This window comes from Balaenoptera physalus, assembly GCF_965194825.1.
Source record: "Balaenoptera physalus genome assembly, chromosome: 1".
NCBI classification, from domain to species: Eukaryota; Metazoa; Chordata; class Mammalia; order Artiodactyla; family Balaenopteridae; genus Balaenoptera; species Balaenoptera physalus.
This window is the reverse complement of record NC_138882.1, coordinates 124182494-124205471: the sequence shown is the minus strand read 5'-3', so window position 1 is coordinate 124205471 and position 22978 is coordinate 124182494. Positions and strand designations below refer to the sequence as shown.

The window sequence follows — 22978 nt, the reverse complement described above, 5'->3', positions numbered from 1 at the left end:
TCAAGTTCATCTCAACCTGAGCTACATGTCTTTCTGGCTCAAAGGGAAAAAGAAACTCATTTGTCCTAAACAGAGATTATACCTAAAGTGTAGTTCTCTGCCTTGGGAGAATAGGAAACCTAACGGCCTTCTGGGCAGTGGGCTCCTCTAGGAGGGAATGGTGGTCTTGCTCTCATTATGGATCACTACTCTTTAATACCTACCTACCCCTCTCTTCTGCCCTGGGTCAAGGCTGTTTGAAAACCTATTGATCTACAAAAAAAAAAAAAAAAAAAAAAGTACTTCCCTGGCCATCCAGTAGTTAAGACTTGGTGTTTCCACTGCAGGGAGCATGGATTCAGGGAACAAAGATCCTGCATGCCTCACAGCGCAGCCAAAAAAAAAAAAAGAAAAAAAGGAAAAAGAAAACCTCTTGATCTGGAAAGATACAAGTGATGATATTATCTATTGTTTTAAAAACTCTGTGTGGCAGAAGAGGACAAATTAAAGACTGAAAGGCAGAAAGATTACTAGAAGGTCTAGGGTAGAAATTGTCAGGTCAGGGTTGACGTGTGACAGTGAGAATGAAAAAGGATATAAAGGAGTGAAGAAAGAGGTAGGATCTGTAGAAGCTGGAAAAGTCGACAAGCTTAAAAATCTTAGCAATCAAAGGGATGTGTGTGTGCCAATTTCTGAAGTGATTTCATAGTGTACCATTTATTTGATATTAACTCTGGTCTAGCCTTATGACTTGAAGGTTCAAGAACCTCACATTTCCAAGTTCACAAAGCAACTACCTTAATAGAAGGGGATGATTTAATAAATTTCCTTCAGAACTCTATCAAATGAAGCAGCTGACTCAATCATAATGAACCGCCCATATCTTCATGGTGCTCCTCTGGCAACATACAAAACAGCCCAGTTAAGACTTCTTCAATTGGATGTCATTCAAATGGCACAAAAATGATAGTAGGTTACTAGGAAGTCTTCCAGATCTGGAAGACAGAACAAATCTGTTCTGTCTCTTTAGGATAACTGTGCCTCTCTCTGATTTGGTCCAACATGTGTCTCAGAAGCCAATCTTATTTATCCAATTTCTAATTTCCTGAGGAAGGCCTCTCTGGAATAATCACATACTTAGTTCAAAAGACAGTTAACTTTTAATAAAGGAAAAATACAGGAAGAGCAGGATTTAAAGTTGATTCCAGAGTTTCTATCCTGAGAAAATTACTACCGAGGTAGGAGACATTAGAAGAAAAAGTACTCAACCAAGAAAGGTAATATATTCAATATTTTAATATGCTGAGTTAGTGCTCCTAGGATATCAATGGTATAGATTTAATTTGATAGTTGGAAATGGCTCTGAAAGTACAGTGTCTTTGGGATAAAAGAAAATATTCATATTTTCTCCAGTTTATAGTTCATTGGCTCCTGGATAATGTGAGAAAGGTCTGAGCTAGTGATATTTATCTTCAAATTAGCTGCATATAGGTGATTACTTAATTTGGGTTAAGGGAGAGAGAGTTAGTGGAGGATACTGACTCACAGTGATCTACCTCGTGCCCCGGTGATCCATGGATAAATTTCACTTAATTTGCTTAGTGTTTAAAAACTTGGCATTTGGTTTCTTTTAGATAAGTTGTGTGCCTTGCAGTTTGTCCCAGTGCCCTCTACTTTATGTTTTTCTCTATGAGGTTTATTTCACTCATTTTTGTTTGCTGCCTGGCTCCTGAAGTTAAAGACTATGATCATGGGAACAGGAAGACAAGGAAAACAGAATTCCTTGATCATCACTTAACACTTTAGCAGAAAAACAGGATCTGAAGAAAGCGATTGTGAATTCTAAGAGGAACGGCAGATGGATATTTTCTATCAGATCCAAAGAAAGAGAGAAAGATGATGAAAAGCATGAAAAGCATGTAAGCATGTAATTCAGCCAAAAACTGAATAAAATGAAGATTAAATGCAGTACATTGAGAAAGTTGTTAGGGAGATATTGTTGAAATCTGAGAGAGAAATTTCAGAAAGTATTGAGAAAAGGAAGCAGAGTTTGAAGGGCTGAAGAGTCAATGCAGAAGGGGTGCATACAAGGATTATAGACAGACAACTTCAAGAATACTGTACCTGAGCACACTCACGGACTCTTTCCCTCACCCTGGCACTCACATCTATATATCCAACTGTCTATTCAGCTTGGATAGCTAATTAACAACTCAAAGGAAATACATCTTGATTAAATTTGTGAGTTGTCTTTTCATGCAAAGTGCTTCATTCAAAATATCCCCCATCTCTATTAACTGAAACTCTATCTTTCCAATTGCACAGATCAGACAATGAGTGGAAAAAGCCATTGGGAGGAATGAGGACACTTACCTCACTAATGAAGGCCTGAATTAATGCACTGTAGGATTTAAAACAAACAAACAAACCTCTAAAGTAGCCTGCATGGAAAGAAGTGCTCTCCAGGGGCAGCCAGGTATTAATTTAAAGAAAAAATGAACAGAACATTTGGAAAGAATTTGAGAATATGCTGAGAGTTTAATGATGATAAACCTTAACTTATAGAAAGTGGAAGAGGGGATTCAAATTATGATATACTCAGTTAAGTATGTGGCTCTGCTTCTGTACGATCACCACATAATAGTTATGTGCTTAACCTACTTGTATCTTAAAATCCTCATTGTAAAATTAGGGTAAAGAGAGCTGACCCATAGTCTTGTTTTTGTTTTATTTTGTTTTTTTCTTTGTATTTTGTTTGTTTGCTTTTGGCTTACTATATGTGAAGCTCTACAAGCAGCATCAGGAATACAAAGAGAGGTGGGCTTTCAATAAATGTTAACTGTTATTTTCTATGGTACCTAAATGTTCTCAAAACTTTCTAAACTCTATCATTCACACATGAGCTCATCTTCCTCTCAATTTCTCCAATGCTGATTATGTATTTCATACTTTTTTGCATTGTGACATTTGTATATATCGTATTTTTCCTGATATGTTATAAGGTCTTAGAAGACAGGGACTTCTACTTCTTCATGCCCCTTATTACCTAATCCACACCAGTGCTTTCAATGAACTGTTTTACTAATAACCTTCTTTCACAACCCCTGGGGAAAACTTGGGAAAATTATCTTGTAAATCCTCAATTTCCTTCATTTAATAATATCTACCATGCAAGGTTTTTGTAAAATATCAGGCATGTATTAAGTATCACATAAGTGTCTGTTCCCCTCTCTTCTATACTACATTCAATAAATAATTGTTGTCAGTGGTAATGTCTATTATTTTCTAATTAGCATTTGGAAGAGCATAGATAATGGGTAAAAGGAGGTGGGTAGGGCCGGAGGTGCCTAAAGGGCAAAGCAATTATAATGTGGTCCCATCTTATTAACTAGAAAAGAATAAATGTTAAGAAGACAAAGTTATTTTCGGTGTGATGTGACATCTTATTTTAGTTACAAAACCACCCTATTTTCTTATCCATATGATGTTTTCCAGGATAGAATAATAGTTTCAAATACAGGAGTACCTTTAAAAGAAAGCTGCTCTATTTTAGGATAGTCATCCAAAGTTTTGCTTCAGTCATAGCGTCCTCTTTACCTGTCCCAAATCGAGAAATTCATGACAGCTCACTTTAATCCACAAGCTTTCTATCTTTTCTTTGAACCAAGTGGTAAGAACAATCCTGTTCCTTCAGCTGGAGAAGGTGAGCATTGCCTGCTGGCGAGGGGGTTTAGCAGCTCTGATGCTCTAAAGTACACCAACTTCTCTCTAGACAGCAGCTAAGGCAGACGAAAGTGAGAAATCCATTATAATAACATGCTTTCTGAGGAAAGGGGATTACAGGTAATTTTCTTTTATTCCCTAGTAACAGGGTTTTAATACAGTGCTGAGACAGTAGTTGAAAATCAAATACCTCATTGAATTAAGGTGAAAAACAGACGAATTGCCTTATTCTTTTTCAAGGCTTTGAACATGTGGAAGTTAGAGGCTTTTTTAGTGAATAGTTCTTTGAACATCAGATATGCTTCAATATCTAGAAAGCACATTTCTCCCCCCAGGCAGGATTCAATATGAACAATTGTAAATTCCATGAAATTCATGTTAATAGGGTTTTGAAAAGAGAACCCTTGAAAATGACCACATACTCTAGGAAATATACATTCCAATGAGCATATACTTGAACTTGCAATCACAAATTTATCATGTCTGTCAGTGAATTTCTTGTTCTGAGGCAGGACTAGAGACATTTAGGAAAATTGTGGCGGAACTGTGGCTTTGTTCTTTCTTACCACTTTTTCTTTGCTGGTTAGCCTGTTGACTGACGGTTGTGGCTACAATCAACAAAGTTTCTTCCCTCAGGCATCTCTTTCCTTATTGGCCTGTAGTCATTGTATAAAGTGTTTGTTTCTAGCATGATAATTAGGCAGCCTATCCTATTGATTCCCATAGATGAACAGCCTAAATTCCCTGAAATTCTCTCTATATTCATACATGTGAACCCCTGGATACTCATTCAGTATAGACTGTGTGAGTACTAGAAAGATTGCTGGACCAGAAGCCATACCTGACTTGCCCACATCCAAGGAAAGTCACGTACGCTTTTGGCGCCTTAACATTTTAATTAAAAAAATGGAAGAACCTGGGCTCCCCTGCTGGTGCAGTGGTTAAGAATCCACCTGCCAATGCAGGGGACACAGGTTCGAGCCCTGGTCCGGGAAGATCCCACATGTCGCAGAGCAACTAAGCCCAAGCGCCACAGCTACTGAAGACCGCGAGCCTAGAGTGCATGCTCCACAGCAAGAGAAGCCACCTTAATGAGAAGCCCGCGCACCACAATGAAGAGTAGCCTCCACTCCCCATAGCTAGAGAAAGCCCACACGCAGCAACGAAGACCCAGTGCAGCCAAAAATAAATAAATTTAAAAAAATAGAAATTTATTTAAAAAAAAAGGAAGAACCTAATTTAGATCATATATTGTCCAGACCAGCTCTAAAATTCTGTTATACACACACACACACACACACACTCACACACTCACTTCACTAACCAGACAGTAGCTCCTTCAGAGTATGGTTTGTAAGTTCCAGCACATAGAAGATGATTAATAAATATTTGTTGAATAATTAAAAGGAACCTGCACATGTGTATTTTGTTCAATAGCATAGCTTACTGAGATACCAAAAGTTACTCATTTTCTTCTAAGTCTTATTTGTAGGCTTCAAAGCTGTGTGCGTAATTTTAGATCTTCTGCAAGATGGAATGTTGATATATTAGATCCTGAAAATGGGTTTCTAATGGAAAAAGCAATTGACCATTAAGTAGAGTGGTTTCAGCAGTACTTCTAATAGTATATTTATAATAAATAGCTGATTAGCACCATCAGCTAATGGTGATGAACCTTCTATTTTATCCTCTTCTGAGGACTTGTACTCTATGCTAAATTGTTTTGGAGCTCAGCTTTGTATTACTCCTGATTTTGCTGAGTGAATAGGAAACTGAAATTATGGTTTTCATAAGAATTTACTCAGCTTGTCTTTCATAACAATGTCAACACACAATGTTTTACTGTTGGGATCCCAAAAGTAAATACAGAATGATATCAGTTTTTAAAAATAAAATAACATAAACTCAAGGTTGAAAGAATAGGTCCTCATAACTAACTTAAAATTAAGCAAGGCAAACAAAATCATCCACCTGCAGAGGACAGTTAACATTTGATGCAGTGTAAACAAGAATCCTGATCACACTGTAGAAACACAGGTGAAAAAATATTGACATCATAGTTTGGCAAAGGAGCATGTGGGATTTTGCAGGAATGGTGACATATCTTTGCTGCTGGTAAAGCTTAAATTAACTGGCCCAAGGCTTCTGAGTACAAAATGTCTCTTTACAAATTTCAGAGGGACAAAAATGAGGAGAAAGAAGGTTATCTCTAATGTATGGGCAAACTTCCTTCATTTCTGCTTGTGAACTCCAGCATAAATCCAAAAGCCAATAGAAACTGATTGAAGTGGAACTGAAGCCAGATGGTGACACAGAAGAGAGAAGGGTCCTCAGCTGGCACTCACTACTACCCAACCATGCCATGACGACAATGCAGGGAGTTGTTGGAAAGAGAAATACTGTTTTTCTCCCTGTTAAATGCAATTTCAATCATGGCTGATTTAAGGTATATTACAGTTTAGTGGAATTTCCAATGTGTTATTTATATGGATCTGTAAACTATATTCATTTGCTTATAATACATAAAGTTGCATATTAAAATTTTACTGAACTTGTCTCTCACATGAGATAATACATATTATTACTAATATTTACACTCATCATTTTTCTTAATCTCCAGGGATAGAACAGCTGGGGGTTGCCTTTAATCTACCGGATATTATATCAGATACAAATGCACAATCTTCTGAATCATTTCCTCAGTTTCCAAAACAAGAATATAAACATGAGTTATCATCTGTCACAATAGTTTTAAGTGATCAAGCTCCTGCAATTGATCAAAATTAAACCATTAAGCAAAATTATAATAAACGGAAGTTTATGATAAAAGGATCCCTATGTATCCTAAATATCTCACAGCCATAATGGAATTTCCCAGAGGGTAAGGGAATATATTTTTCATGTCCCCAGGGTTCTCTAATATTAGATATCTACATCCCTGAGGCTAGAAATTAGGCCTGAAACCAGTAGAATTGTTGAAGCTTCAGTGGTAGAAATTCATGAGCAACACAGATGTGAAATCTCTTGATACATTTTTCTTAAAAACAGTTAATACTGCCCCAAGTAGGTAGTCTTTAATCAGTCATAGTTTCTTTATGCCATATATATATATATATATATGTATATAGTAGATGCACAGAGCTAAGGGAGAGTCAAAGTCCAAGAATGTGCATCATTTTCTCTTTATCACTTAAATGTCTGATTCCTGTATTACTATTATTATAAAATGTGTGCCCATTGAGGAGAGTTGAGTAATAGTATAAGCACAGCAACTGAGGAACAATACATGAAATCAAGAATACGAAGTTGAGCATTTGACAATCTCTTCTTGATTGCAAATAACAAATGCCAAAAGCTAAATTCCTCTCCAAAAAATTGCAAAAATACTTGGGGAAGTAACAATGTCATGAATCACCCATACTATCCTGCCTCACAGGAAATCAACTAGGTGACTGAAATCCATTTCTGGAACTAAAACCGGTACTCAGGATACTATGCAAGACTCAACAAAGTTACTTTGTTGATAACACCTACACTACTCTCAGCTATTAGTCCCTATACTGTTGCCATTATGTGTTTCAAGAAAAACTTCCTATGATCCTTGGTAGAACTGCAGTCTATTGGCATTCAATTATTCACTTTCACCAGGTATTTATTGAGTACCCATTCTTATGCTAGATACTGGGGATTTATGAAAGCAAGACATACACAATCCCTACCCTTGTGAAGCTCAGAGTCTGGCAGGAAGAAAAGTACCTAAGTATGATTCCACAATTAAGATAATGTTATGTAAGAAATGTATAGGCTTCTATGAGAGGAAGTAATAGAAGCTTTTTGCCCTGTGTTTTCTACTTGTATGTGCTTCCTACTATCTCATGGCTCCTGTTTAGTAGGTCCTATTTTAGATTCTACCTATGAACAATGACACAACATTCTGTCAGAGAGAAATTGATTGATTTATCAATTGATTGATTTGGTCACTATTGACTTAGAGCATCTGTTTTGGGAAGATCATATTGCCAGGATGTCTCAAAAGTCCCTGGACACCTATAAGATTGCTGGCTCTGCAGAAGTCACTCATTCATTTGTGTTCAGGGCGAAGGGGACATATAGTAAAAGCATGTGGACCTATTTATAAGGAATTCCTTGGAAAGGCTATAGGTATAGCAGGGATTCCAACTCTTCTATTTGAAATAGATAGGTCCTTTTTGTGACATAGCCAATATTTGAATATAAACATCTTGTTCTTCTTGTAATGGTTGACTGCTTCTAGAAAATTCCCTTTCAGACTTAGTCAAGGTTATTCAATAGACAAAAACCACACCTGTAATATGAACAGGGAAAATTTTAATATTAAGATGTATTAAATTTGTAAAAGGAGATTAACTACTAAAAAGGGTATAAAGAGAACTCCCCAAAATACAGGCATAGCAGAGTTGGAGAACACTATCTCCAGAGCTGAGGAAAGAACACAAGGCAAAAACAGACTTGGAGGTGGGTTCCTCCCACCTTCTAGCTCGAAGTTGGGATTCAGATCTCACCTGAGAGATGTGGCTGAGGCCCTTTTGGAGCACAAAATTCACTGAGGTGCCACAGGAAACCACTCTGGGGATGCCAGTAAAACTCCCCAGGAATTCATCTAATGGAGTGGCCTTGAAAGTCACTTAGAAGCTGCTTGATGTGAAGTTAGGAAGCTAACTGGAGAGCTGCCTGCTGTGGTGCTGCTGAGATTCACTGGCAAGCTGTCGCTAGGATGATGGTGAGACTTGCTTCGGAGCTGCCTTGAGGTGTCCTGCCAGCCCCATTTACTATCACTGTGTTGCTAGCAAAGGACGAGGTTGGCAGCGTCCAGCTCCAGCATCATAAAACATGGAAAGAAAACTAGATTGAGCAGCTGTAGGCTGAAAACTAGCATATACTCATAAGTAGACTTGAAGTGTTAGCTTTCCTTCTTGACATGGTTTCCAATTATCTTGATGACTTTTGTGATGCTCTGATGAAAACTTACATTTTATTTAACTTACATCTAGAAAAAATGGTTTATTCTAAAATTATTTATTCAATATCATATTGCCTAAATACAACCCTACATGATAATATATAATGTTGAATTCAACTATTTTATAATATTATTAATGCTCACATACAGATTTATTAGATTTGTACATCTTCAGAAAATTTCAGAGATCAATTTAATTCAACAGTTATTCACTACCTACTATGAGCAAATCTCTTTATAAAGATGAAAAGATTTAAAGACGACGCTGTTCTCCCTATTATATAAGTGAAACAAATTGATACAAAAATAACTTTAACACAAGACACATTTTTGTGTGTTGTTGCATTCAGTCATTTGACTCACACTGTTTGGCCACCTACCATGAGCCATGTAACTTATTATAGTTAAAAATATGAAGACGTTAGGGAATTCCCCTGGAGATCTCAGAGATTCTTTGTAAAAATTGAGATTTGAATTGTGCTTTGAAGTGTGGAATTATTCCTTCAGTAGCTGAATTTGGGGAATAGAAAATGAGCAGTCAAGACAGAGAGAGCAACCTTAACAAAGAACTGGAGGAGAGTGTAGGAATTGTTCCATTTATTATGTACAAATAGTAGTCAGCCTTCATTATCTTTTGCCTAAATAGATTCCCTTGTCCTCTCTCTCCCATTTTTAGTCTTCCCTTACACTACAGTTAGATTAATCTTTGCACAACAAAGTTTAGATTGTATTGTTATTGGTCAATGTCTCAATACCTTCAAACCCCTGCACGCTGAATTAAGAATAAATAACTTCTCCTGTTTTTCAAGGCCTTCCATGGTAAAGTCTCAAACTCACTCTTCAATTTGTTAGCCCACAGTGCTCCAATGTTCAACTCAACTAATTTACCTCAAGTGCCATTGTTCATATGCACTCCTTCACCTGGAACACCGTTCACAACTCTGTCAAAGTAATGCCAGCCATTTATCCAAGCCTGTCTTAAAAGTTAAGTTTTCCATGAAGAAAGTTTTTAATCTCTCAATCAATAAAGTTTCTTTTCTGAACCCTGATATGAGTAGAGGTAGAGGAAGGATCGGTAAGATCAACGATGAGGCCTGATGTGTTTTTATATCTCCAAGATAACAGTGAGTGTATGGAAAAGCTATGGGGCTACAGAATATAAGATATCTGGAGAAAGTATCTGCAACAAGAAAGGATCAAATGTGATGTCAGGAGAATGTCATTACCTATTCAGGAAGAAGATGGGCCCCAAACCCCAAAACCAAACAGACCAAAAATAAATAACACATTTTCTCTTGGATCAGAGAAATAGCCCTTGCATTCTAATATTCTTCTCAGACTTCTAGAATTGAATGGCTATCCCCTTCATGTCAACTTCAAAGGTCAGGGATATGCCTCCACAATATCCTGGATTCCCTAATGGAACTTTAGTAGAAAGAGAGAAAGCTGGAAGCAGATTTACTGTCTATCTGTAGTTGTCTGATTATTTATATCTCTTCATTCTGCCAGGGCTTCAATGAATAGTAAATTTGCAGTTGGCATTTTGCTTGCACTTCAGGTGGTATAAATCAAGATGGAAAGAGCCCACATTTTAGTTTTTTAATGATCAAATGTTGGCAGTCATGGGGGCTTCCTAAAGAAGGCTGTTTTTATTATCCAAGTGAAAACTTATTATGAATATTGAAATATAAGTTAGATTCCAGATGTGTCTGTAGACAAGATTGGAACAGGAGAATAAAATGGTATGGAAAACCATGGTCTCATTCTAATTTCAGTATTTTTGCTCAGTTACCTGTCTGTCTTGGTACACTATTGAAATGTAGCATCTAAGGAAACATGTATTCTTGTGCTGGAAACCACTCCTTTTGAATTAAAGACTGCTACGGCATAGCAGAATTATATGTTTCTGTGGTCTCTGATGACTTGTTGTGGATGAGGCATACTATATACCTCTCAATTCCTTTTCTTTCTAGAGAGTTGGGCTTATTGAAGTATAACTGATTTTTCTTTATAATATGTCAAACTGGCATTTTATTGATGTAGGTAGTAGTGTAATACCATAATACTTTTGATGCAATTTTATACTATAGTGGGATTTGGGAGGGGGAGAGTTGCTAGCTTAACAGTACTTTTTTAAAAAAAATGTAAAACTTAATATAGATTTTCTTCCTTTGGTATTTAATAGAACAACATATTTAGGTCACCAATAAAATAACTTTTTTGAACTTTTTGCTGATTAGCCTGTATATCTTTCAAAGTTGACTTGAACAAACTCTAACCAGTCATTTAAAGCAAAATATAATGACTCCCAAAATCATAATCAAAAAAAAAAGATAGTATTTTTATTTTTGGACTGGTGGGATAATCATTCGTATTCTTATTTTTACTTATTGGGACCTATTAAGAACTAGGAACATTATTGTATGTAAATTACACATTAATATCAATTATAGTGAATAATCCTATCTCTAATTATTGGAAATATCTGTTTTTCTCAATCTTTTAGAAGATTAAACCCTTCCATATTAAAAAGCAATAATTAAATTATTTAAGCTCAATTGAAGGCAGCTTTAGGTTTACAGTTGCATGGAAAGTTTTCGACATAAACTCACTACTAACAAAGAATGAAACATTTCAAAGTATTAACAGTTAACTGCTTAACAATCAGCTTAAAAGATCTGGCTTTAAAAGTACATGCACAGACGTTTATTGTCTCCATGACTGGCATCACACAAGTGAGACTGGCTTTTTATTCTTTTGCTTTTCACACCGGGCACCTTTGACTATGAAGACCATTCATCACGGTCACCATTGTCTGGCACTTTAGAGATCTCACTACCAACAGGAGCAGCAGGAGACTCTGGTTTAGAAGAAGAAACGATTCCAAAATCATGTAAAGAATGTGAGCCATTTAAAATTCTTTGTATTTTGACTGGTTCTATATTAGTAACAATGTCAGTCACACTATTGTCGATGTGCTCTGAATACATACTTATTAAGGGGCAGCTAAGACATTAGAAGGTATAACTCTTAAGGTTGGCCTCCTTTTTATTCTTTTGCCAAAGGGCTGTGACTAAAAGGCAAGGGGATGGCTTTAGTTGAGCCGGTTTCCGTAGCATCTAAAATTGATGGGCTAGCTGAGTCCAGGGAACAAGCTGGGAAGAAGTCTGGTACTAGTCAAGATACCTGGTCTCTCCATAATTCTGCAATTATCAAACTTTGAGCAGAAAATTTTAACAGCTGATAGCTTATAAAGGCATTTTAAATTAAACACTATTACTAAAGATGAGTCAATATAGTTTCAGTACAAAACCCTTCTTGAGCTAGAATATCTGCTTGTCTTTTGCAGGCTTTTGATAGCTGTTTTCTGGTATTCCTTGATCCTTCTGAGAGATTCAGCTAGGAATAGAGAATGTGGCTATTTTATGATAATGTTTTGTTGTCCATGGTAAATGGAAGAGTGGTTTTCCCTTTAACTTAGAAAACAGAGCAATGAGCATAATGCAAGGATTTATTCAGAATTGTTGGATCATAAAATTAATCCTGAAATGGTCTGTGGTCTAGAAGATACAAACTGGATTAGGGGACAGAAGGCCTGGGTCTTATTTCCTGTATTGTCTGAGCTGCTCCAAAAGCTGAGAGGGTTGGGTTTCTTGGCCTGTAGGATCAAGATTGGAAATCTATAGCAGTTTTGAAATCTGTATCAGTTATATAATCACTCAACCCCCTTGCTTTGCTTAGGTTCTGCATAAATCTGACCTAACCAGGAATCAGTGAGATTGGTAATAGATTCCATCTTCCTTTTAGCAAAGACACCATTGAGAGTAACTACATGTGACATATAACTTTGTGGAGGAAGTTATCTTAGGATAGCTGCATCCCTCTGTTATATATTCTTGTTGGCACCTGTATTTTTCATTCAAAGCCCTTCTCACAACTGTACTTTAAATTTAAATACATGCAACTATCCATTTAGCATCTGTTTTCCCCACTGGGCTCTACATTTTTAAGATGCAAGGAATTGTATCAGTCTTACTCTCCTCTGTGCCTAGCATAGTGTCTAACATATAATATGAGGACTTAATAAGTACTTGTTCTATGAATAAATTAATAAATGATAAATTACTAAATTAAATTACTAAAGTCATTTTATAAACTTTTGTTTGAAATTGATCAAAATATTCAGATATTTTTGATAATGATACTAACATATTTTAATAGAGCCAATCTAACTCTTAAATTTATAGTTAAATGCAATAGCATTCTATAGACAGACTGGCCTTTATGTCAACATCAAGAAAGAGATGCCTGTCTAAGGAATGACTGCTGTAATGAAAACAAGGCAATTTTTAGAAGTCTAGACACTTGAGTCAGTTAGAAATTCGAATCCTGGTTGAGCTTTTTTAGGCAGGTTGCTTAATTTTGTACATCCATAAAATATGGATAATATGACCAATCAATAGAATTTTGTGAGGATAAATTTAGATAGCACCTGTCATGGTGCCTGGCACATAGTAAGCACCCAAAGCCTATTAGTGGCTAACATTCTCAAAATTATAATTGTACTTTTTGTTATTTGAATATTCCAAGTCTATAAAAATGAGTTTTCTACTATGCCATCTAGAGCTCATTTTCTATGAACAATGAAGTTCATATAGCCTCAATGTCATGTTTGAAGATTCCCTTCATTTTCCATCTGTTACAGAAATTTGACTATCTCTGAAGACTCCCTTTCCCTGCTCTCATGTGGAGGCAACTTTGCTCCCATGCCCCATGTATCATGAAGCCCAAAGGTGCCCTCCTTGATTTTCAGCTCTCAGTAAATTTCCTCACTACCTGTCAATCACCACAGTGTCAAAGAAGTGCATGCCACCACACTATACCACCCACCAGTCTTCCTTGTGCAGTCACATACTATCTCATCATTACTCCCCTTATTTGTTGAATGTTTGACAACTGGCTCACCGTCTTTCTCTACAGAGGACTCCTGCCAGCATTCTTGGTAATTTCAAGAATCACAGAGGTGATCCATTTAATTCTGGCTTCAGTTTTTTTGACCGTTTCACCAATCATTTTTAAGTCTATCTCACTTCAGGTATCCAATCCTATAGTCACACATTAGAATTTGTCATTATCAATAATGACCCCACTTCTAAATGCCCAAATTGAAGCATCCTACATTCTTGCTCCCATTTCGTATATTTTACTAGCTCATTTTCTCTATGGACTCCACTGTCATCATTCTTTAACCACACAGGAGCTCTAATTTATTGTCCCCAACACTTATTCACTGTCTGTTGTCTTTGTCCACATCTTTACCTCTTTTACTTATTAGCTTAGATCTCTTGGCCCATCATTAAAATCAATAAAATATCTCTCTTGCAGATATATTCATAGCTCTAAAACCCTTTTCTACTCCTCACTCATATCTGGTGGTCAGAATGATTAAACAATCTTATCTCAATGAGAAAATAGCAGTGAAAAGAAAATGAACTCACATTTCTATCACTAAATCTGTTACCCGCCTGTGGCCTTATTCTTTACGTTTTTTTTTTCTTGCAAAGTATAAACCATTCTTGTTCCCATGGAGAGTTAACCTCTCAATCTGTGCTCCAGCTTATTCTCTTGTACTCAAAGAATTTGCTCCTGAGATTATTTCTTCTCTCCCCTTTGCCACCAATTTTCCCTTTTATGTTAGATTATTTCCAAAAGGAGAAAAAGAAAACTGAGTGGTCCTATTATTAAAAACTCCTCTATCTCCAGTTTTCCTCATATTTCTCAGTAGCCTTTTGAAACAGAGTTCCTTGAGTGATTGGCTTATGATCACTGCTTGTTCCCCACTTAATTCCCTAATTAGTGTATTATCACGGGATTTTGTCACTACCACACCACTAAAGCTGCTCTTGATAAGGTTATCAACAGATCCATGTTGTGTAAAATCCAATGATTAATTTTATTCTTCATTATGTTTAAATGCTCAATAGAAATGGATACAAATATTCACTGTTTTGTTCTTGACCAGTCAATCCCCATTCACTTGACTTCTAAGACGCCAATTCCTTTTGTTTTCCTCCTACTTCACTGATGATAGCAAATTATTCTTTTCTGTATCTTCTCCTTTTTTTCTCACTTGAAATACTGTCATTTCCAAGGCTCTGTCTTCCTCTCTACTTATCAATGCATGCCAAAGCAATCCCATTCACTTCTATGGCTTTGAATACAGTATAATTTTATGCCAAGTCCCAAACCTTTATCATCATCCCTGAACTATATATCTGAAAATATTTCACATTATATATAAACAGAATCTTTGATTACTGCCCATTTTCATGCCCAAGTCTGATCCTCTTAGCAGTTCCCTGTCCTAATAAAAACCACACATTCAGTTTCTCATGCAAAAACCTTAAGCATTTTCTTTGATTTTTCACTTTCCTCAATTCCTCTTATCCAGTCAATCAGAAAGTTCTGTGAACTTTATTACTGAAATACATCAAAATTCAATGTTCTTTTTACCATACACTGTTAGCCTAGCCCAAGCAATAAGTTTCTCTTGCCTGGGTTAAAATATTAGTTTTCTAATTGGTTTTCCTATTTCATTTATAACCCCATAGGATATTTTCCACAAAGTAGTTAAAGAAATGTTAAAGGAGGAAAAAGAAAGAAAATATGATGATATACTTCGTCAAGACTCTACATCTGCTACTCATCATCAAACCAAATACCTCAAAGGCTTCCCATCACATTATGGATAACACAGAAATCTTTAGCATTGATTGTATAAGCCGTACATTCAATGATTTCTAACTCTACTTCACTCACTCTGTGACCTACTCCAAAAACATAGACATTGTTGATGCTTCTTAAATGGGTCAACCTTATTTCCATCTCAGGGCCTTTATATTAACCCACATGAAATGCTCTTTCCTGGATCCTCACATGATTTTCTTATCATCTGAATCACTGGTCAGGTATCATTTCCTTAAAGAGGAATTTCTTGACTCTTCTATTTAAAGTACCTCCTCCATCCCCAATCATGAACAGTCCCTTTATTGTCGGCTTTAATTTTTTATTCAGCATGATCACACTACACACACACACACACACACACACACCATAGATATTTGCTTATTGATTTCTCCAAATAGAATTTAAGATTCATAAAGGAGGAGATTAGTCCTGTTCAATGCTGTAACTTCATGGCCTTGAATAGTGTCTGGTACATTTTGGATATCCGATAAATAATTGTTGAATCAGTAACTGGAATCTGTGATAAAAATGAATTACATTGAAAATGACTTTGGGATTTTGTCTATCTATTCAGTTGCTTAAAACACAAATGAAGATGCAGAGTAAAAACTGTGATTAAATGACACTGTGTATTGCGCAGAGAAACTATTTTGTTTTCATTCATTGAAGTTTTTTTTCTTTTAATTTATTTTAAAGAGAGTATAAAGAATATAATCTCATCCAATCAGCCTGCTGTGTTGCCTGCTATGGCAACCTTAAAAATATCTGCTTAGAGATGATCTTCAGGGTTTCAAAATTGCTTACTTTTTTATGAGCCTAACAAAACTAAGAATATGTTGCATCAGAGAGGCAGTACCAAGAAAAAGGATAATTTGGGTTCAACAACTTCACTTTTGTATTCAATTCAAATGTCTTTGTCCTAGTTTTTTCTGGTTGGTAAAAGGGCAGTCCTTGGGAGTTGAATCACTGCCCAATTTTCTTGAGCCCCAACTTTACTGGGAAGAAGGTTCTTGGCCAGTTTATAAATCAATAAATATTAAACACTACTATATGTCAATTAGTCCTTAAAACATTGAAAAATTGCAGTGAACAAGATGGATTCCAATATTCCTAACCTTCATTTAGTTAACTGTTTATTGAGGAAGATATTTATTATCAACTAACTGCATGCATGATGGGCTTTCAAGGAGAATTACAGAGTACCATGTTCTGATGATCCTCCCTAAGATAAGATAGTCCCTTCTCAGTTCTCAATGGTCTAGATGCCTTTGGCTTTCCTTCTCCAGCCTGCTTTCTTACTCTTAGCAACTTGGTATCAGGTCTGCTCCTCTGGCATCTTAAGAGTTTTGGGTTACTTGTTCATGAGGAAACTCTTTTTACCCTGGGTTAGCTGTATTCCAAGAGCTCCAACCATCAATGTCTGAAAAATCAGACAAATATTACGTTATGATTTCCGCATCCTGAGAACTTTTCCACTAACCCAATATCTAACTCCGCCTTGGAAAAGAAAATAATGTGTTTGTATTTAGCATTAAATGTTCACCACCTAATAGTGCCTGAAAATGTCATCATCCTACCTTCCTAACTGGCCATTGCCAATAAAACTCAGGGCACAATGACTTTCCTGAGCCAAGTACCCCCCAGCTCCAGTCATTAGACCAGATTGGATCACTATTAAATTGTATGTGTTTATCAACTTCATCTTTTCCACAGATTATGATATAGTGACCTCCTAATGAACTTTACAAGGCTACAGAAAAATATGGAAGATGGAGATTTATTTCATTATTTTTATCTTGTTTAAGTAGAGGAGAAGTTTAGGACTAATATTAGTTTAGGACTAATATTAAAATGGACTTGATATGTCGTGAACATGTGACTGTTATATAACAGACTGGCAAGAACACTAGTCTGCTTTTTTCATGTGAACGTCTTCAAGTAATGCTGTTTTAATATTGGATAGATATGGACCTCAGAGCTTAAAATAAAACAAAATTATATTTGCTTCTCGTCTTTTATTTTCAGACATTTTTTCAAGGCCTTCATGACTTGTTATTTCTCAAGGTTAACATATTTAAATTACAGTTCCCACCAAGTATTTGATTTATTGAAGCACACATAGCCTCGTACTGAGTGGAATTGCTGAACCTCTTCTGGTGTACATTTTCAAAGTAAGTGCGGTGAAGCAAAGCAAAAGGTGTGTCTCCTTTGTGAATGTGAATGCCAGCTTTCCTGGTAGAACACTTAGTTTCCAAGGTGGATGTGCAATTGACACTGAATGGAGCACATTTAAGCTTTGTACCCTACTACAAAATAAGTGAATCATGTTGCGAATTTAACTTATTTCTGCATCTACTTTAACTCAAAACATTGTAATCCATTGGCTGTAAGCAGATTTCAGAATTTCATGTGCCAAAACAGGATTGAAAATAATTGCTTTCTATTAACGAAGTAAACCAATTATGGGAACCATATGATACAAACCCATCTAAAATAGTAGTATATTATTAAATGACTTAGTTTAACTTAATCTACTTAAGATACACATTTTAAAATGAATAATTGAATTAAAAAGAGAGACATTAAAAAATATGTGATGCTAACAGAATACATCTGGTCTAAGAAATTAAAAAATTATCAAGCCCTGTTTCAAATCATGTAGCATTACATTTTTTGTTTGTTTTGTATATTTATATCATTTCCTAGTACAAGTGTTTTGAAAATGTGCATCTTTGTTATACTTTTTATGCACTAAATTATTAGTCTAAATGCTCATTATTTTTCAAAGTAACTGAACGTTGCAGAGATCTTTACCCTTAAGTAATGAGATTCTTTGAGATACTGACTAGTTATTAATTATATCTAAAATAATAATATTTCCTATTATCTGAGATTCTCAAGTACATATAATGTGTTTGTTCTCAAGAAGTAACAGATATAATAAGCATTATCAGAAATACTAAATCTTAGAGAAAAAATTTCATAAGTTTATTACATATATTAAAATTCCAGGTGTTAGACAAGTTTCTCACTGTGGTATATTTGTGTACTTTAATTTGAAATGTATTATTGTTTTCAATAATAGCTTTGGGCTTCCCTGGTGGCGCAGTGGTTGAGAGTCTGCCTGCCAATGCAGGGGACACGGGTTCGAGCCCTGGTCTGGGAAGATCCCACATGCCACGGAGCAACTGGGCCCGTAAGCCACAATTACTGAGCCTGCGCGTCTGGAGCCTGTGCTCCGCAACAGGAGAGGCCACGATGGTGAGAGGCCCGCGCACCGCGATGAAGAGTTGTCCCCACTTGCCGCAACTAGAGAAAGCCCTCACACAGACACGAAGACTCAACACAGTCATAAATAAATAAATAAATAAATAAATAAAAGAACGTGAATTTCTAAAAAAAAAAATAATAATAATAATAGCTTTAACATGTTTGAAAGTAACCTGTTTTCAAAAGGTCCTGATAGATGACACTAACTTATTTGTCTTTTTTAAAGTATTTGTATGAATCTAGAGTTTGCAGAGAGCCTCAAGATTCCCAAGTCCAATATTCTCCTGACATGAAATCTAGTGTTTAAACTCTCTAATAAAGCCAAGGTTCAGAGTCTTACTTAGTCTTACTAATGAGGAGACTCTTCTTTAATGCACCAAGATAGCAAACTGGATCTGTTCAACTACGTAGAAAAGCAGATATAGCTACCTGGAATTTCCCTTAGAGAAACCTATTTCTAATGTCTTATTATCTGAATTGTTTTTTATCCATTTAATTTTCTAGGCTGACCTGTTTCCCAGCTAATCTCCCCCGATCCAGCCATATTTGTTCATATTTTTCATAACCTGACCTTGAGTACTCTTCCTCCAGCTTTTATTACACATGCTCCACAAGGCAGAATTTTGTCCCTCTTGATTTTATATAGTTTTTATTATAAGAATAATAATTATTTTTCTAATATAAAATTGTATAACATTAAATCTGTTTTGAACATAGACTCTGTATATATCCTTGTTCCTAATCCTTTTTGTTATCAAGAGACAAAAATGGTTGTCTCTTTCCTTATCAGGAATTGACTTTAAATATCTCTGGTTATGGTAACTGGCCATTAAAAACAGCCCCACCTCAACATTTTTTTTCTCTTTTCCCCTCTTCAAAAATATTTTTTTCCTTAGATGTAAATCTTTATTAAAAGTTTCTATACATTTTTATATGTGATTACCAGGGATATATAAAACATATTTATGGCAGTCTTACCACTCACCTATAAGTTCCTTAGAAAACGAATGGTTTTTTGTTTGTTTGTTTGGGTTTTTTGTTTGTTTTTGTTTTTTGGTCTTATGAATTGTTCATCAAATTTTAGAAGAAGGCCAATACAACTAAGGTGAGTGGTAATATTTGAAACCATCTACTGGAATTTTCTAGATATTCATATCTCAGTAGTTCTGCTTTAAGGAATGAAAATTCCACCTTCACATCATAAACAAGCTGACAGAGAAAAAGGACCAGGAGTAAATGACTTATACTTTATAAGGGTGAGTACTAAACCTGCCCCTGCTTTTACAACACACATATACACACTCAAAGTTTGAAGATAATACTTTACTGAATACCCCCTCTAAATTAAACCAAGTTTTCTTTTTTTTAACATCTTTATTAGAGTATAACTGCTTTACAACGGTGTGTCATTTTCTGCTTTATAACAAAGTGAATCAGTTATACATATACATATGTCCCCATATCTCTTCCCTCTTGCATCTCCCTCCCTCCCACCCTCCCTATCCCACCTCTCTAGGTGGTCACAAAGCACCGAGCTGATCTCCCTGAGCTATGCGGCTCCTTCCCACTAGTTATCTATTTTGGTAGTGTATATATGTCCATGCCACTCTCTCACTTTGTCCCAGCTTACCCTTTCCCCTCCCCATATCCTCAACTCCATTCTCTAGTAGGTCTGCATCTTTATTCCTGTCTTGTCCCTAGGTTCTTCTGACCACTTTTTTTCTTTTTTTTTTAGATTCCATATATATGTGTTAGCATACGGTATTTGTTTTTCTCTTTCTGACTTACTTCACTCTGTATGACAGTCTCTAGGTCCATCCACCTTACTACAAATAACTCAGTTTCGTTTCTTTTTATGGCTGAGTAATATTCCATTGTATATATGTGTCACATCTTCTTTATCCATTCATCTGTTGATGGACACTTAGGTTGCTTCCATGTTCTGGCTATTGTAAATAGAGCTGCAATGAACATTTTGGTGCATGACTCTTTTTGAACTATGGTTTTCTCAGGGTGTATGCCCAGTAGTGGGATTGCTGGGTCGTATGGTGGTCCTATTTTTAGTTTTTTGAGGAACCTCCATACTGTTCTCCATAGTGGCTGTATCAACTTACATTCCCACCAACAGTGCAAGAGGGTTCCCTCTTCTCCACACCCTCTCCAGCATTTATTTTTGTAGATTTTTTGATGATGGCCATTCTGACTGGTGTGAGATGATATCTCATTGTAGTTTTGATTTGCATTTCTCTAATGATTAATGATGTTGAGCTTTCTTTCATGTGTTTGTTGGCAATCTGTATATCTTCTCTGGAGAAATGTCTATTTAGGTCTTCTACCCATTTTTGGATTGGGTTGTTTGGTTTTTGATATTTTTTGAAGTGGGGTGTTAAAGTCCCCTACTATGATTGTGTTACTGTCGATTTCCCCTTTTATGGTTGTTAGTATTTGCCTTATGTATTGAGGTGCTCCTATGTTGGGTGCATAAATATGTACAATTGTTATATCTTCTTCTTGGATTGATCCCTTGATCATTATGTAGTGTCCTTCTTTGTCTCTTGCAATAGTCTTTGTTTTAAAGTCTAATTTGTCTCATATGAGAATTGCTGCTCCAGCTTTCTTTTGCTTTCCGTTTGCATGGAATATCTTTTTCCATCCCCTCACTTTCAGTCTGTATGTGTCCCTAGGTCTGAAGTGGGTCTCTTGTAGACAGCATATATACGGGTCTTGTTTATGTATCCATTCAGCCAGTCTATGTGTTCTCGTTGGAGCATTTAATCCATTTACATTTAAGGTAATTATCGATATGTATGTTCCTATTACCATTTCCTTAATTGTTTTGGGTTTATTATTGTAGGTCTTTTCCTTCTCTTGTGTTTCCCGCCTAGAGAAGTTCCTTTAGCTTTAGTTGTGAAGCTGGTTTGGTGGTGCTGAATTCTCTTAGCTTTTGCTTGTCTGTAAAGGTTTTAATTTCTCCATCGAATCTGAATGAGATCCTTGCTGGGTAGAGTAATCTTGGTTGTAGGTTTTTCTCTTTCATCACTTTAGATATGTCCTGCCATTCCCTTCTGGCTTGCAGAGTTTCTGCTGAAAGGTCAGCTGTTAACCTTATGGGGATTCCCTTATGTGTTACTTGTTGTTTTTCCCTTGCTGCTTTTAATATTTGTTCTTTGTATTTAATTTTTGATAGTTTGATTAATATTTGTCTTGGCGTGTTTCTCCTTGGATTTATCCTGTATGGGACTCTCTGTGCTTCCTGGACTTGATTAACTATTTCCTTTCCCATATTAGGGAAGTTTTCAACTATAATCTCTTCAAATATTTTCTCAGTCCCTTTCTTTTTATCTTCTTGTTCTGGGACCCCTATAATTCGAATGTTGGTGTGTTTAATGTTGTCCCAGAGGTCTCTGAGACTGTCCTCTATTCTTTTCATTCTTTTTTCTTTATTCTGCTCTGCGGTAGTTATTTCCACTACTCATCCGTTTTTCTGCCTCAGTTATTGTGCTATTGATCCCTTCTAGAGAATTTTTAATTTCATTTGTTGTGTTGTTCATCTGTGTTTGTTTGCTCTTTAGTTCTTCTAGGTCCTTGTTAAACGTTTCTTGTATTTTCTCCATTCTATTTCCAAGATTTTGGTTCATCTTTACTATCATTATTCTGAATTCTTTTTCAGGTAGACTGCCTATTTTCTCTTCATTTGTTAGGTCTGGTGGGTTTTTGCCTTGCTCCTTCATCTGCTGTGTGTTTCTCTGTCTTCTCATTTTGCTTAACTTACTGTGTTTGGGGTCTCCTTTTCGCAGGCTGCACGTTCATAGTTTCTGTTGTTTTCTGTGTCTGTCCCCAGTGGCTAAGGTTTGTTCAGTGGGTTGTGTAGGCTTCCTGGTGGAGGGGACTAGTGCCTGTGTTCTGGTGGATTAGGCTGGATCTTGTCTTTCTGGTGGGCAGGTCCATGTCTGATGGTGTGTTTTTGGGTGTCTGTGGCTTTATTATGATTTTAGGTAGCCTCTGTGCTAATGGATGGGGTTGTGTTTCTGTCTTTATAGTTGTTTGGCATAGTGTGTCCAGCACTGTAGCTTGCTGGTCGTTGAGTGGAGCTGGGTCTTGGCGTTGAGATGGAGATCTCTGGGAAATTTTCACCATTTGATATTACACGGAGCTGGGAGGTCTCTTGTGGACCAGTGTCCTGAACTTGGCTCTCCCACCTCAGAGGCACAGCCCTGATGCCTGGCTCAGCACCAAGAGCCTGTCCTCCTCACAGCTCAG

The 22978-nt window shown here is 36.3% G+C and overlaps 1 long non-coding RNA gene across 1 annotated transcript; it reads right to left on the bottom strand.

Moving 5' to 3' along the window:
- Positions 1-221: 221 nt before the first annotated feature.
- LOC309663824 lies at positions 222-21452 on the bottom strand. The gene is made up of 2 exons (XR_014265492.1): positions 18877-21452; positions 222-18540 (listed from the first exon to the last, which is right to left on the bottom strand). It is a non-coding gene; the product is annotated as an uncharacterized lncRNA (long non-coding RNA).
- Between the last annotated feature and the right edge of the window lie 1526 nt (positions 21453-22978).